The 18,682-nt window shown below is 34.3% G+C and overlaps 1 protein-coding gene across 3 annotated transcripts in view; it reads left to right on the top strand.

Moving 5' to 3' along the window:
- blot (solute carrier family member bloated tubules) overlaps positions 1-18,682 on the top strand; it is a 228,339-nt gene that overhangs the window by 21,155 nt on the left and 188,502 nt on the right. The window contains exon 1 of one of the 3 annotated variants that reach the window (XM_075303415.1): positions 13,579-14,014. The exons of 1 other annotated variant lie outside the window; for it this stretch is intronic. The gene's annotated coding sequence lies outside the window, so the exon portion shown is untranslated. Of the gene's footprint in view, positions 1-13,578; positions 14,015-14,056; positions 14,209-18,682 lie in introns of those variants that run through there. One more of the 3 variants, XM_075303414.1, reaches the window with a different exon arrangement.

Genomic DNA, 18,682 nt, shown 5'->3' with positions numbered 1-18,682 from the left:
AATTACTACCATTAGTAATCAAGATATGTATCCACTTCCAGAGATGGCCTTCTTTAAACGTGCCACGATACATAATTCGTTATCCAATTTGTAGAGGGTATTCATCCATGTGGTAGCATTAATAGTTGGTGTTTTGGGCCATCATAGACACATGTACGTTGTCTATGAAACAAGTCCTCGTCTGTTCAAGCATACATGTGGTTATGACCAGATTCTTTCGAATGAAAGCATGTAGCTAAGAACGATGTCTTAACGTTGAAGCTTGCTTGCATAGGAGGGTCACAAACGTTGTTTGTTCACAGAAAAAAATTCACGAAAAATCCCAATTAAAATTTTAATTGAGTTTTAAAAAATGTTCAATTAAAAATTTAATTGACCCAACAAATGTTTTTAATTGAAACAAAAATTAATAGTATCAATTAATTTTTTACTTGACCTTCAATTATTTTTTAATTGATACTATCATTTCTGCGATTGAAGACATTTCAATTAAAAAAATAATTAGATCAATTAATTTCGTGATTGAATCAGAAAAAAAATTTTTTGTGTGTTTGTTATAATTTTTGTATCATTTTTTACAGGCTAACAGAGCTATGTTAACGGTGAACAGAGTTCTGTTAAGTGCAAAAATAGCACGTTTGAATTTAATCTTAGATTAAAACTTAAAAAATGCCCTTGTTTGTGCATTACAATTGAAAAAAAATTAATAATAGTGGAAAACACAATGCGTAATAACTCACTTAAAGAAGCATTAAGAATATATATATCAAAACTGTAAAGAATGCCATTTTGCACAAATAAGAGGTACTAAATTGATTTTGTGCAAATTATGGAATTGGAAATAGATAGGTGAATATAGCTCTCGTCGAGAATCTTGCCCCTATATGTTTTACGGTTTGTGTGATGTGGTGTTTTGGGAGACTTTGTCAATACCAGTAATGTTCGGAGGTCGTTACCAGTAATGTTCTATTGCATCAGATTAAAAACTGTTTATTTTTGTTTCATCTGACCGTTTAACTTATTCCCAGTCATCAACGACTAGGGCTGTCATTCGGGATCGATTTTTATAAATACCGAGATATAATCCCGGATATTAAAATATCGAATCCCGGGATCTCGCGATTTTCCGGGATTTTTTCCCGAATCTACAGCGCCAAAATATTGTTTTACATTAAACCAATTTAGTTTAATTCAATTTTATTCACAAAAGAACATAAGTAAATTAAAAAGAAATTTCAAATTGCTATAATACTTAACGAACACCTAGTCCAACTCAACAAAAAAATATGAAAAAAAAAGCAATTTCATATCGCGATCTTATTCAGTAAAACATTTTAAGGATTTTGATTAGATTATGTATATTTTCGTACAATTGCGTTAATCCTTTTGTACTTCTTGATTTTAAGTAACTTCTTAAAAATATCAAGGCATTAAAATTTTTATCAGATAAACGCGATCTTGTCATATTGTCGACATTCATTCTTGAGGACTTTATCGACATCATTGCTTGAGGACTTTATCGTTTACTTCGATTTTTGATGAAATTGAGCTTTTTATAGTCTATCTCATATATAATAAATACTTACTCGAGGTGTACCATAAATGTTTATAAATGTTTTTATTAACTCAATTTGTCGGGTATGAAATCTAAGGGCCGTTTGCACTGAATGAAGACTCCAATTTATTAATAAATAATGCTAAAAAGCCATAAATTTAACGAATTTAGTTTTTCGGGATCTCAAAAAACCACGAGATTCAAAATAAAAAATCCCGGGATTCGAGGTTAATCCCGGCCCGAAAATACAGGGATTTCGGGTCGGGATTTATCCCGGGTGACAGCCCTATCAACGACCCAATCTGTGTGGACCTTACTAGAAATTTTCTATTTAATAAAGACTGCAAAAAGTGAAAACATGCACTCGGTTTTGCTCCCCACTGTATAATTGCTATATTCCGAATCCATTTCATATTCGCGAAATTTTGAAATTAAAGTTAAATTTTAACAAGTATATACGGCCGTAAGTTCGGCCAGGCCGAAGCTTATGTACCCTCCATCATGGATTGCGTAGAAACTTCTTCTAAACACTGCCATCCACAATCGAATTACTTAAGTTGCGGTAACGCTTGCCGATGGCAAGGTATCTTAAAACCTCCTAACACCATCTTCTAAATTGTATGTAAGTCCATACGTGGTATAAATTAAAACAAAAAGATCGATCCAATACGTATATAATTCAGTTTGACAAAGTAAAGAGATAAAATTTTAACAAAATTTTCTATAGAAATAAAATTTTCACAAAATTTTCTATAGAAATAAACTTTTGACAAAATTTTCTATAGAAATAAAATCTTGGTAGATTATTTTTGGCTCGAGTGGCAACCATGATTATGAACCGAATAAAATTTGAACAAAATTTTCTATTGAAATAAAATTTTGACAATGATGAAAATTTTATTATGAACCGAATAAAATTTTAACAAAATTTTCTCTAGAAATAAAATTTTGACAAAATTTTCTATAGAAATAAAATTTTGGTAGACTATTTTTGGCTCTAGTGGCAACCATGATTATGAACCGATATGGACCAATTTTTGTGTGATTGGACCAATTTTGGTATGGTTGTTAGCGACCATATACTAACACCACGTTCCCAATTTGAACCGGATCGGATGAATTTTGCTCCTCCAAGAGGCTCCGGAGGTCAAATCTGGATAACGTTTTATATGGGGCTATATATAATTATGGACCGATATGGACCAATTCTGGCACGCTTGTTAAAGATCATATACTAACGCCATGTTCCAAATTACAACCGGATTGGATGAAATTTGCTTCTCTTTGAGGCTTTGCAAGCCAAATCTGGAGATCGGTTTATATGGGGTCTATATATAATTATGGACCGATGTGGACCAATTTTTGCATGGTTGTTAGAGACCACATACCAACACCATGTACCAAATTTCAGCCGGATCGGATGAAATATGCTTCTCTTAGAGGCTCCACAAGCCAAATCTGGGGATCGGTTTATATGGGGGCTATATATAATTAAAGACCGATATGGACCAATTTTTGCATGGTTGTTAGAGACCATATACCAACATCATGTACCAAATTTCAGCCGGATCGGATGACATTTTTTTCTCTTTGAGGCTCCGCAAGCCAAATCTGGGGATCGGTTTATATGGGGGCTATATATAATTATGGACCGATGTGGACCAATTTTTGCATGGTTGTTAGAGACCATATACTAACACCATGTACCAAATTTCAGCCGGATCGGATGAAATTTGCTTCTCTTTTAGGCTCCGCAAGCCAAATCTGGGGATCGGTTTATATGGGGGCTATATATAATTATGGATCGATGTGGACCAATTTTTGCATGGTTGTTAGAGACCATATACCAACACCATGTACCAAATTTCAGCCGGATCGGATGAAATTTTCTTCTCTTTGAGGCTCCGCAAGCCAAATCTGGGGATCGGTTTATATGGGGGCTATATATAATTATGGATTGATGTGGACCAATTTTTGCATGGTTGTTAGAGACCATATACCAACACCATGTACCAAATTTCAGCCGGATCGGATGAAATATGCTTCTGTTAGAGGCTCCACAAGCCAAATCTGAGGGTCCCTTTATATGGATATGGCCCATTTTCAATACCATCCGACCTACATCGATAACAACTACTTGTGCCAAGTTTCAAGTCGATAGCTTGTTTCGTTCGGAAGTTAGCGTGATTTCAACAGACGGACGGACGGACGGACATGCTTAGATCGACTCAGAATTTCACCACGACCCAATATATATATACTTTATGGGGTCTTAGAGCAATATTTCGATATGTTACAAACGGAATGACAAAGTTAATATACCCCCATCCTATGATGGAGGGTATAAAAATCGGAAATGTGCTGTAATTAAGTTAAATAAAATGAAGTTACCAGATATACCGGTATGAAATGTTTTTTTTCTTCATGTGGCTCCCATTTTCCAAACATTGCTGCCATTTGCTGTTGACTCAAAGTGTCATCTCCATCCAATTCGGCGTCTTCATAACACCATGTACCAAATTTCAGCCGGATCGGATGAAATTTGCTTCTCTTAGAGGCCTCGCAAGCCAAATCGGGGGATCGGTTTATATGGGGGCTATATATAATTATGGACCGATGTGGACCAATTTTTGCATGGTTGTTACAGACCATATACTAACACCATGTACCAAATTTCAGCCGGATCGGATGAAATTTGCTTCTCTTAGAGGCCTCGCAAGCCAAATCGGCGGATCGGTTTATATGGGGGCTATATATAATTATGGACCTATGTGGACCAATTTTTGCATGGTTGTTAGAGACCATATACTAACACCATGTACCAAATTTCAGCCGGATCGGATGAAATTTGCTTCTCTTAGAGGCCTCGCAAGCCAAATCGGGGGATCGGTTTATATGGGGGCTATATATAATTATGGACCGATGTGGACCAGTTTTTGCATGGTTGTTAGAGACCATATACTAACACCATGTGCCAAATTTCAGCCGGATCGGATGAAATTTGCTTCTCTTAGAGGCCTCGCAAGCCAAATTTGGGGGTCCGTTTATATGGGGGCTATACGTAAAAGTGGACCGATGTGGCCCATTTGCAATACCATCCGACCTACATCAATAACAACTACTTGTGCCAAGTTTCAAGTCGATAGCTTGTTTCGTTCGGAAGTTAGCGTGATTTCAACAGACGGACGGACGGACGGACATGCTCAGATCGACTCAGAATTTCACCACGACCCAGAATATATATACTTTATGGGGTCTTAGAACAATATTTCGATGTGTTACAAACGGAATGACAAAGTTAATATACCCCCCATCCTATGGTGGAGGGTATAATAAGCAAAATTTTCTGACATTTGATAAAACTTAACTAAAATCAACTAATTTTCATGAAGTACAATACAAAGTTAAATCGTTGACTTTAAATAAAAATTGAATTAAATAAAATTATATATTAATTGAAATATGATTTAACGCACGAAGGTTTAAACCAGTAAAGAAGAACTTTTGAGGAATATTAGCAATGAAATCCTTTTTAAGGAAGTCGTGTTGTATTCAAATAGTTTTCACACGTTTGTATTTATATGGAAAATGTGTATATCCAATGCAACAACTTTTATAACAAACCTCGTTTAACTTGATGTGCTTCAAGATATGTTAGAAGATGTATTAGAATTCTATATTTTTGATATCTACAACAGGTTTATGTGATAAACCAGCAACAACTTAAAAAAGTATATGTGTGTAATTAAAAATAAAATGTAAAAGTAAAACAAAGCTCACACTTATTTTCTTTGCAGAAAAAATTGCCTCTTCTAACTTTCAATTCAGGTTCTCCATATTAATGCTTATGAAAATGCAATGACCATGGAAAACTAGTCTAGAAAGTATTACTAGTCTTCTTTTTTGACCAATTCCAAATCAAGTAATGGATTAGGTTTTACATCTAATTGGCATTGTCGTTGGGGTATATACAGGTCATTAAAAGCCGGAATGTATTCGCGACAGTAATCACAAAATAATTATGCGATTATGCTAATTTGAACATTTTGATATTTGCAATTATTTTGATTTATGAATTCCAGATCCTTTATACTATAGGTAAACTAATAATTTTTAAGTCCTCCACGCGCATCAATGACAGCTTAAAGTGTAGTTTGGATCCCTTAATTTCGATCGTTCCTTTATAAACTTCTTGAAATTATTCATTTGTATTCGCATGTAAAAGAATTTATTGTTTTGAGTGGCATATGTGCGTCCGTTTTTTGCAGACGAGAACTAAAAGAAGATACGAATTTGAAGACTTTGTGACATTTGCTTCCGTTAACATGCATTAACAACCAGAATTGTGTTTTACTCATTTTACTTTCGACCTTCCGTTTCTCTTTCTTGGTAGTCTTGACATCGACAGTCGTTAGCTGTAAGTCGCTAAACATGAAATAGGGGAGATATAATCGTCATCGTAAACCCCTTTGTCGAGCCGTTTTTACACTAAATGTTTATATTTTGTATATTCGGGGATTCGTATGGTTAAGGTTTTTGTTACTGCGTATTGCCTGAAATGAATATTGACCGTTATTAGGCTTCCCAGTTGTTGGAAGTTGTTCCAAAGGCACAACTTTAAAAGCACCTCCAAAAATGTTCTCCCAAAGTTTTCTCTATTTCAAGTACACAAGAAGTTCATTTAATACAATTTTTTACAACTAGCATTTTTCGTATTTTTAATGGGTAATTTAAAATTTTTTTGTTTCAACAAATTTAAAAACAGAGTAAGAATTAATAAAATGGTACAAAGTATTAAAATTTTGTCGCGAAAAATGTTAAATGCAATCTACAAAAAGTGCGAATTTTTGAAAATATTTGAGATCAAACGTTTCAGACAAGCGTTAGAATGAAACAAATAATAAATATAAAAAATATTTATTTGGCAAAATATTACAAAATTTTTTAATTCACATCCAAAACACGGAATTCGAATCACACCTTAAGAAGTGATACAAATTCAGTGCAACGGCCGTTGAAATGGTGGACATCCGTCCTGTGGCAAGCCATGTTAAATTCATCGCTACCGCGTCAATTTTGCACCACTTCCGGATCCAAAAAGACTACTTTTTTGGCGACGCTTTTTTTGCTGGGTTGTTTACTTTTAGTACTGGATACCGTAGTCGTGAAGGACTAAAAGAAAACAGAGTACTTAATTATCCAGGACATGTTCATAAATGTGCAACACTGGTATAAGCTGTTTAAAAACAATTACAGAAATCAAGTGAAATCTCACATTTACAATGTATAAAGTGCTCAATAGTACACTGAAAAAATTATTTACGTGATATTAAAGATTACACGGACGAAAAAGACTGTTTTTCATATGTTTGGATGTAAAAATTATATGTTTGGAACTCAAATTTTTTAACACAATATTTTTAAGTGCAATCATATAATGTTCATAAACTAGCATAACATGTTTGGGAAATATATGTTAATATGTTAGAACATAATATGTTTGGGATATAAAATGTTTGTAAATATAATATGCTTAGATGCAAACATATATTAATTTGGAAATAGCCTATTAACATATATGTGTTTAGAAAGAGAGAACTAGAGAGTATGCTACAAGTAAAATAATGGAAGTAACCAATTGGCGCCTTAAAAATATATCCACACAAAGAAAATTTCATTAACATTTTTTACTACCAGTGTATGCCCTAAGGTGAAACATAATATGTTTGAATAAAACAAACAATATTTTGTTTGGACCAATCCTGAAAATATATATGTTTGAAGCAAAATGTGTTTGGGGTATATGTTACAGAAGCGATTTCTTTGAGGGTGTACGCACCCTAAATTACAAAATATTAAGGACAAATTTCTTTAAAATAATGAAATTTTAATTGCAATAAAGTTTATAACCTATGCTTAAATTTTTATACCCTTTTTTTTTTGTGTGCATGTCCGTCTGTCCGTGAACACATTTTTGTAATCAAAGTCTAGGTCGCAGTTTTAGTCCAATCGACTTCAAATTTGGCACAAGTATATGTTTTGGCTCAGAATAGATCCCTATTGATTTTGGAAGAAATCGGTTCAGATTTAGATATAGCTCCCATATATATATTTCGCCCGATATGGAGTTATATGGCCCCAGAAGCCAGAGTTTTACCCTAATTTGCTTAAAATTTTGCACAAGAAGAACAATTAGTACTATAGTCAAGTGTGCCAAATTTTATTGAAATCGGTTCAGATTTAGATATAGCTCCCATATATATCTATAGCCCGATATGAACTAATACGGTCCCAAAAGCCAGAGTTTTACACCAATTTGGTTGAACCAATACAATTAGTAGTGAAGTCAAGTGTGCCAAATTTTATTGAAATCGGTTCAGATTTAGATATAGCTCCCATATATATCTATCACCCGATATGAACTAATACGGTCCCAAAAGCCAGAGTTTTACACCAATTTGGTTGAAATTTTGCACTAGGAGTACAATTAGTAGTGTAGTCAAGTGTGCCAAATTTTATTGAAATCGGTTCAGATTTAGATATAGCTCCCATATATATCGGTCGCCCGATTTACACTCATATGACCACAGTGGCCAATCTTTTACTCCGATATAATTGAAATTTTGCACAGGGAGTAGAATTAGCATTGTAGCAATGCGTGCCAAATTTGGTTGAAATCGGTTCAGATTTATATATAGCTCCCATATATAGCTTTCGGCCGATTTACACATATATGACCACAAAGGCCAATTTTTGCTCCGATTTAGTTGAAATTTTGCAGAGGGAATAGAATTAGCATTGTAGCTATGCGTGCCAAATTTGGTTGAAATCGGTTCAGATTTAGATATAGCTCACATATATATGTTTTTCCGATTTCGACAAAAATGGTCAAAATACCAACATTTTCCTTGTAAAATCGCCACTGCTTAGTCGAAAAGTTGTAAAAATGACTGTAATTTTCCTAAACTTCTAATACATATATATCGAGCGATAAATCATAAATAAACTTTTGCGAAGTTTCCTTAAAATTGCTTCAGATTTAAATGTTTCCCATATTTATACCCTGCTCCACACTGTGGAACAGGGTATTATAAGTTAGTTTTATACTAACATTGTGTTCCACCCTAGTGCATTAGCCGACTTAAATTTTAAGTCTATAGATTTTGTATTTAGAAGTCTATCAAATTCTGTCCAGATCGAGAGATATTTAAATGTATGTATTTGGGACAAACTTTTATATATAGCCCTCAACACATTTGACGGATGTGATATGGTATCGAAAATGCAGGGTATAATATAGTCGGCCCCGCCCGACTTTAGACTTTCCTTACTTGTTTGTTATTAAATTTAGGACACAAATTTTGGAAATCTTTGACAAATTTTCCTTATAGTAAAGAAACACATTTTTGATTTTAAGAAATCGTGCTTAAACTAACTGAAATACTTCTTTGGATTGAAGATAAAACCCTTCAAATATAGGCACGGGAGCCACCGTGGTGCAATGGTTAGCATGCCCGCCTTGCATACACAAGGTCGTTGGTTCGATTCCTGCTTGGAACTAACACCAAAAAGTTTTTCGGCGGTGGATTATCCCATCTCAGTAATGCTCAGTGCTGCCGCTAGTGAAAAATTGAGTGAAGTAGATTTTGGAAAAAAGTGGAGTAGATTGAATAAAATTGAAGTAGCATACATTTTTGAAAACAAAACAATAGAATTCATTTTATTATACCCTCCACCATAGGATGGGGGTATATTAACTTTGTCATTCCGTTTGTAACACATCGAAATATTGCTCTAAGGCCCCATAAAGTATATATATTCTGGGTCGTGGTAAAATTCTGTGTCGATCTGAGCATGTCCGTCCGTCTGTTGAAAGCACGCTAACTTCCGAACGAAAGAAGCTATCATCTTGAAACTTGGCACAAGTACTTGTTATTGATGTAGGTCGGATGGTATTGCAAATGGGCCATATCGGTCCACTTTTACGTTTAGCCCCCATATAAACGAGAAACAAATTTCATCCGATCCAGCTGAAATTTGGTACATGGTGTAAGTATATGGTCTCTAACAACTATGCAAAAATTGGTCCACATCGGTTAATAATTCAATGATTGAAACCGCTATGTTCATCGTAATTAAAGGAATAGGAAAAACAATTATGTAATATGGGGAAAAATTTTAAAATATGAAGCAGAACAAAAAGTGAAGCAGATTTTTGGAAGAAGGAGTGACGAAGTAAATTTTGTGAAAATGAAGCAAAATACTTCGATTGAAGTAGTAGCGGCAGCATTGGTAATGCTGGTAACATTTCTGAGTGCTTCAAAGCTTCTCCAAGTGGCTTCACTGCAATGTGGAACACCGTTCGGACTCGGCTATAAAAAGTAGGACCCTTGTCATTGAGCTTAACATGGAATCGGGCAGCACTCAGTGATAAGAGAGAAGTTCACCAATGTTGTATCACAATGGTCTGAGTAGTCAAAGTGGGCCCGATACATCGGGCTGCCACCTAACCTAACCTAGACTAAGACTTATTTTAACGATAAAGCATCTTTGGTTTAAAGTTTTTTTTTTTGGAACTAAGAAAACATTTTTTACTTTGAAGTTTCCCTCATAATTTGGAATTTTAAACTGATAAATGAGATCTGTATCCTAATTTTAATTTTTTGATCCTAGATTTAAAGCCAGATAGATCGCTACAAACTGTCTCTATTTTAAGGAAACCTCATTTTTGGTTCGGAATCAATACCAAAATCTTTAATGGAATGTAAAAACCTTTGGATCCAAGTAAACTTTTTTTGAGTGTACGTCTTGTTTCGTTCAGAAAGACATACGTAAAAATACTTGTACTTTACTTATATCGTAGAACAGCTAAAATTATTTTTGTAAATGTATATTTTTTAATCTACCCTAATGTACGACCGCGCTAATAATAACAAACGGTCCCTACAATGTGTGCACGTTTGTATGCGTCAATCATTGACAGACAAACTCCCACAAACACTCACTCATTCGCCGCTTTTGACTGCATTGCTCCGTCGTAAACGGTATAAATAAAAAAATAATGACAAATAAATAAATAAAGAATAAAATTGAAAATAATAACGAAACCCACAAAGTGTAGTAATGGGAATGGGTAAATGGGAAGGTTAAGGAATGAGGGAGAAGAATACACAGTAATTGGGAGAGTTTTATGTTAACCTTTTGTTTATAATCGGATGTCTTAAGAGCAGTGTTGCTATTTTGGCGTTTTTTGTGAATGAAAGCATGAATAGATCTGCCTAGCGCCTTTTAAATGACAACAAGGGGAATTACATAAATTATATAACGGATGAATAGTTTTTGAATGTTTTAAAGCTTTGTTAAAGCCCATATCATTGAAGTAAAACATTGTGCAACGCACTAAGTATGGAATTAGGCCTTTTTAAGTGCAAATTTAAGTTTTGGACAATTAAATTTTCGCAAAAAAAGATTATAAAATCAATAAAAAAGTATTAAAAAATAAAATCAAAAATTTCATTCCCGCTGGAATTTGTGGGCCTGTGCCATTCGACTTTTTCACTTCCATAGAATTTCTTTTGAGAAGGTTTTCCAAGTAACGAGAATTTTTAAATTTTATTGTTGGTTTTTAATAGAAAAAAATATATTTATACAAAAATATCGGCATATATTTACCAAAATATTAAAAAATAAAAACGATTTATAAAATAAAAAAATAATATATTTGAAAAATATTTGATAAAACATTCACCGCTGGTGATATTCGAATCTGAGATCTCTATTTTTTCATTCAAACTAATAAAGAACATCTCGAGAAGCAGTTAGAATGTTATGCCTTGGTGTCATATTACGATCATATCACAAACATTTGAATTGACGTTTCGGCGCTTTGTGTTTTATGGCGTTTCTGGCTGAGTGTGCTAAGGCGTCCTGTTATGGTGTCAACAAACCCAGTGTTGAACCCAGGTGGAGGCAAAAAGTTTTTCAAATTGTTAAAATGGTAAGAATAAAAAGTGAAATTAGTGAAAAATTTTTGTTTTTACTTAATTAAATTTCTTTATTCAAAACAACTTCTACAGCAAAGGATCCAAAAATGGAATACTTCCGTCCTATGACAAGCCCATGTAAAATTCACTGGAGTTGAATCCAAGTTTGCACTACTTCCGGATCACAAATTGCACCCAGAGAAGGAATATGATCACCTCAAACATGTTTCAAGAGCAAAATGTTATTTTTGGATGGTGACCATGTATCATGTTCGCTGCAACCATGTTATTTTCTCCGAAATTATGTATATGTTTTCGGAAAGCATGTTATGTTTGCCGAGAAAACAACATTTTTGCGACAAACATGTTACATGGTCACCATCCAAAAATAATATTTTGCTCTTGAAACATGTTTGAGGTGATCATATTCCTTCTCTGGGTGTGGGGATTCAAACTACTTTTTGGATAATTGTTATGCTGTTTTGCATAACAAGAGTCATGGGTTCAATTCAGATTTCGGCCGAACATCAAAAAGTTATTCATCGATTATGGATGAAAATATTTAATTACGTTTTCAAATTCAAATATGACAAAAGTGAATATTTATTGTGAACAACTAGGTTTTCTTGTTGTGCTTTGCCTTTCCATTTGTAACACACCGAAAAATTGACATTTTGTAATCAAGCTAGAGATTTCAATAATAAAGCTAGGATGCGGCACGTCAATTTGAGATCCATGTTGTGATATATAGAGGGTAGCTGATATCTGAATATTTACACCTTCGATTGGTCACCAGGACTCAAGCGCCGCCTATGGTAATGGTATGGGCCTCCATAATGGCCAATGGTCGCACCCCGCCCGTATTCATTGACCGTGGCTTCAAAATAAATGGCGAATATTATCGAGAAATTGTCCTAAAGATATTATTGAAGCCTTGGGCAGACAAATATTTCGATCACCGGTGGACAAAGAAAGACGATATCACCAGATCACCATCCGAAAATTGGAGGTCGGATTTGATCGAAATCCACACCGCATGCCGCCATTCCAAATTGAGCAGTATGAGAATCTATAAAGTGATCGGGTTTACTTGCTAAAAAGGTGATCGGGTTTACTTGCTAAAAAGGTCAGCTGAATATTTACGCCTTCGGTTGGCCTCCAGAACTCAAGCGCCGCCGATGGTCAATATTATCAAGGGCTTGTTCTAAAGACCATGGACATTCCAAAAGAACCCAGCACCATTATACTCGGCACGCTTAAACCATGAATGGCTTGTAAAGGAGGTTCCTTGCTTAAATTCCACCGCACATGACCACCAAATCGGATCTCAATCGGATGGATTTTTGCGCCATTTTAGAGTGTAAGGTTGGCATTAAACAATACCAAAGTGTCGATTATCTCCAGATGGCTTTTCGCCAGGAATGGGCCGAACTAACGCAGAACCACCTTCGTGTGATGGGTTTGAAGGCCGTCTGAAGGCCATAACTCGTGCCAAAAGTAGCCACTCGAAGAAATCTAAACAGATTCTAAAATCTTTGTGTTAATTTCGAAATTTTTTGCTTTTGAAGAATAAAATTAAAAAATTAAATAGTGAATTATCCCAACGTATTCTCATAATTTGTTGATAGTTTCACTGCAAGTAGAGGATGCTGATGTGGAATGTGTCTAAAGGGGTTTGCCCAAATAAATTTGACAAACATACTTTTCCTCTGTTGGTTAAGCTACTCTTGCAGTTTAGTCAACTCATAGTTTTAAGCTGAATTAATTGAAATAATTTATTTTCCTATCTATTGACAACACTGGTCTTCCATTAACATCATCGTAGCAATGGGAAGTAAGAAAGTAATTTTGCATGTTTTCTTTTTCCCCCTCTTTGCACACTGACAATTTCTCTCACTCTCTCACACTCTTTCCGGTGCTCTTTCTTACACAGAAATATCTTACGCAAACAGATCTCTTCAGGGGCTTCTCTTCATTTGAGATAGCCTAGCGCATACAGGTAGTTAACGTGTCATGGAGCTTGGTTAGTTAGTTAGACGGTTGGTTTGGTGGTGAATCGTTTTTACAGGTGATGTTGGTGGAATTTGTTCAACTTGTTTTCAGTTTTGTTTTTGAAACCGTTCCAATACAAGTTCGCGTCGTTAAACAACTGGTCGGACGTCGAAATATTTGTAGTTTGTTTGCATCAGCAATCGAGGATAGAATTTGGACGACTCGTTTCGTCCATCCGCCCGCCACTTTATTATATTCGTGTGCACGCTAGTATAACAATAACATCCGAGACTTAAAATCATCGTTTACCTTCGGTTGATAATGACGGTATTCCAGGAATACGCAAAATACTATCGTTGGCTGTGTTCTGTATTCCGTATCTAAATGTGTGTATGTGTGTCCGTGTTGTTTGTTGTGCATTTGAATTTGGTTAGATTCATTGAAGTAAATAAAAAAAATTGTAAATGTATATAAATAAGTAAAGGTATGTGCATAGTTTACATACAATAGTAAATGAATACATACACACACATATAATGCATAAAAAAGTTATAATAGAAAATCAAAGCAATTAAGAATAGAATAATATTTACTATAGTGGAAATAATTAAATATATTTTAGTCAATATAATTGATTTATAATTAAAGGGAAATGCTGAAAATTGGATACTACAATTGGTAAGCTATTTACTATAATTATTTGAAAATATTTCTTTTTGTTTTCTAAACTACCGATAAATTAGAAATAGGAACAATTAATTTCTTATAGAAACTTTTGTAAAAAACTGTGCTAACATTAGCTCTGTCCAGGTATTTGTTCATTTATTCCAAAAGGTTTTAGAATTTTTATATCCTTCACAGAAGTGTGATACAGGGTATAATAAGTTTGTGCATTTGTATGTAACGCCAAGAAGGAATAGTCTGTGACCCATCGACTCAGAATTAAATTCTGAGTCGATACAGCTCGCAGTTTATGTCCGATTGTCCTCTAATTTGGTATAGGGCCTTATTTTGGCTCAAAGGCAATCGCTAGTGATTTTGGAAAAAATCGGTTCAGATTTAGATAAATCTGCCTTATATATTTATCACCGACCTTGTCATAATTGGCGTGATTATCAACGGATCGCCTTCAACTTGCTAAATATCTTTCAAATCGGTTCAAATTTATCAGTCCAGAGTTCTTGCCCAATTTGCTTCAAAGAGTACAATTGAAAGTGTCATAAATTTTGACAGATTTTGTTGAAATCGATTCAGATTTAGCTCCCATATATATCATTCGCCCGATTTGGCCTCATATGACCACAGAGGCTTTGCACACACACAAATAAAATGTCATTAAAATTGAGCCAACGAACATTTTTCATTGATACAACGAAATATTTTCATTAAGACAACGAAAATATTCGTTAATAGCACGAAACCTTTCGTTGATTAACAAAAAAATTCGATTTAATAACGAAAATTTTCGTTATATCAATGAATTTGTTTCATTGGCTCCATTTTAATGACACATTTCGTTAATATAACGAAACTTTTTCTACCATTGCAGGGACTATAATTAGCATTATTTTGTTGATCCCGTCCCGAAATTCCGGGATTTTCTTTTTTAATCTCGAATGACAGCCCTACTATATACTAACACCACGTACCAAATTTCATCCGGGTCGCATGAAATTTGCTCATCCAAAGGGGTCCACAAGCAAAGTTTGGGGATCGGTTTATATGGGGGCTATATATTATTATAGACCGATGTAGACCAATTTATGCATGAATAATAGAGACTATATATTACTCTAAGAGGATCCGCAAGCCAAACCTGAGCACTAATAGAAAAAGTTTCGTTATATTAACGAAATGTGTCGTTAAAAGTCAGCCAATGAAACAAATTCGTTAATAGAACGAATTTTTTCGTTAATATAACGAATTTTCTGCCAATCAACGTAACGTTTCGTACTATTAACGAATATTTTCATTGTAGTAATGAAAAGGTTTCGTTATATCAATGAACATTTTTCGTTGGCTGACTTTTAATGAAATTTTCTTTGTGGTTTATGTCGGTTTATGTGGGGGCCATGCGTTAAAATGGACCGATAAGACCCATTTGCAATACCATCTGACCTACATCGATAACATCGAGAGATACACTAATAGAAAAAGTTTCGTTATATTAACGAAATGTGTCGTTAAAAGTCAGCCAATGACACAAACTCGTTAATAGAACGAATTTTCTGCCAATCAACGTAACGTTAACGAATATTTTCATTGTATTAATGAAAAGGTTTCGTTACATCAACGAAAATTTTTCGTTGGCTGACTTTTAGTGAAATTTAGTGAGTTTCCAAAAGTTCGGGCAAGATCTCCAGTTTCAAAATGCCCCTCCCCGAGCAAATATCGAAAAACATAGCGGATCTGTGTCTAGACGCCACCTTAATCTTCCCTAAAATTTTCAAGGAAATCGGAAATTATGTCTTTTCTCGTTCATGGAGGAGGTACCCCTCCTCCTCAGGTACCCCGTATTAGCTTCAAAACCTCACCCAGGTCCTCTGTAAATTTCAATTAAATCTGAGAAGTTTAGTTTTTTCTTTGTATTTAAAAAAAAATCGGACAAAGGGGAGATCCAATTTTCCGGACAAATATCGAAAAATAAAGTAGCGGATCTTTGCCTAGACGCCACCCGCAACCTTCCTGGAAAATTTAAAGCAACCCGGAGAAGAGTCGTGCAAGGAGGAGATTCCCCTCATGATAACCCTTTACGCTCTATGAGAATGTCAACTGAATAGATCGGTCTATGTAGCAGCTATTTTGGTATAGGACCAAGGAACAACACACACCATATTCGGCATACCTATTCGTAGACTCGGATAAAACTTGTTGTATCTAGATGCTCAAGACTCCAAATCGGGGGGTTGGTTTATACGGGGCTATATCAAAACCTGGATCCTCTTCGAACTTGATCTGCTTGCAAACAAAACTGAAATTAGTGCCAAATTTCAAAACGATTGCATGGATATTGATGACTGTAGCGTAATTACAACAGACAGATCTACATGATTATATCGTCTTTGAATGTATCTCTGCCCTGACAAAAATATTTACGTTATATTAAAGAAAACGCGACCTACATTTTAGAATGCGCAATTTCTTTAAAATAATGCTATTTTAACTAAAATAAAGTTTAAAATTTTGGCTTCAAAATATGTTTTCCATGAAATTTAGGACACACATTGTGTAAATTTGCGTCCCTCCGTTAAAGTTATATGTCTTTGAACTAAGGCAAATTTTTCTTGAAGTAAAGTAAAGTTTGTCCCATCACTAACTGATCAGAAGAGAATACTAATTAATGAAGAAAACGTATATAATTTTCATAAAACTGATTATTATAAATTAAATACACTTTTGTCGTCTGCAGTTTGGGATGATATTATTAACAACGAAAGCTTTGATATAACGATAAAAAATTTTTATGATTATTTATTTCAATGCTTTTCTAAGTGCGTCCCAAAGAAAGTTATTGTGAAATCTTTTGGACCGCCTTGGAATAACCGTAATATTGCCAGACTTAAAAAATAAGAAGAATAAGTTATTCAAGAAATATAAAAGATCAGGTTCATCATCTGACTTTACATTGTATGTCATTGTTAGATCTGAGTTCAATGTTGAAAATTTGAAAGCCTATAGAATTTATACAACTAGTATGAAGCAACAGTTGAAATCCAATCCCAAGTCATTTTATAAATTTATAAATTCTAAAAGGAGGACCAGTACACTACCAAATTCACTTAAAAACGATACCTCTCTTGCTGAGAATGATGTAGATATTAGCAACATGTTTGCAGATTTTTTTGCATCAACTTATTCCGATGTGAAGTATGATTGCGAGTCTGAATATCCATTTAATATTATTGAATTTCCTACTGTAACTGTATCTAAATTTTCGATTGAGAGTGTCTATCAAAATTTGAGATCTATAAAAAATTCGTATATACCTTGCCCTGACGGGGTACCACCAAACATATTGAAACACTGTGCTGATTCTCTTAAAGTACCTCTAACAAAAATTTTTAATATTTCAATATCATCGGGTTACGTCCCACAATGTTGGAAGGAATCATATGTTACTCCATTATTTAAGTCGGGAAATAGATTTAAAGTGTCTAACTACAGAGGTATTGCGAAGCTAAGTGCTATTCCTAAGTTGCTAGAAAAGATGGTAACTGAATTTATAACGCATCAGGTTTACTCAGCATTAAATGAATGCCAACATGGATTCCGAAAGTCAAGGTCAACTATTACGAATATTTTAGAATTAACGACACTAGTCAATGATGGTTTTAGGATGGGTAAACAAACTGATGTAATATACACAGATTTTAGCAAGGCGTTTGATAAAGTTAATCATATGCTTCTATTACGAAAACTACAACAACTTGGCTTCTCTTCTTCCTTGTTAAAGTGGATCAGTTCCTATTTAATAGGACGTATTCAGAGAGTGAGATTTAGGAATGTTTTTTCTAATCAATTTGATGTAATATCTGGAGTTCCTCAAGGTAGTCATCTTGGACCTGTCCTCTTTACAATCTTTATAAATGACTTACCCTTTGTGATTAAAAATGCACATGTATTAATGTATGCTGATGATGTCAAAATCTTCTATTCATTTAATGACCCTATTGACCAAACTCTATTATAGTCTGATCTTGACAATTTCTTAGTGTGGTGTGATATAAATTTGATGAAATTAAATATCTCAAAGTGTAAGCATATGTCATTTTATAGAGTTAAACGCATTGATACTAGTTACTTTCTTTACAGTCGTGAACTTGATAGGATTGAGACTTTTCTTGATCTTGGTATTCTTTTAGATAATAGATTAAATTTTAAACAACATTTAACTATGATGATTAATAAAGCATACAGCTCGCTTGGTTTCATGAAGAGATGGTGTAAAGAATTTGATGATCACTGTGTCACTAAAAGTCTGTACATTTCTCTTGTTCGTACTACCCTAGAATATGGCTCAGTTATATGGGACCCTGTTTATAAAATATATTCGGATAAAATTGAATCAGTTCAAAAACAATTCCTTATTCTTTGCCTGAGAAAACGAGGATGGACATATCTTACACTACCTTCATCCAAATATAGACTTGAA

The sequence above is a fragment of the Haematobia irritans genome, chromosome 4 (genome assembly GCF_050003625.1).
Source record: "Haematobia irritans isolate KBUSLIRL chromosome 4, ASM5000362v1, whole genome shotgun sequence".
Taxonomy (NCBI): Eukaryota; Metazoa; Arthropoda; class Insecta; order Diptera; family Muscidae; genus Haematobia; species Haematobia irritans.
Note: the sequence above shows the minus strand (reverse complement) of the source record. Positions and strands in the feature narration are given on the sequence as shown.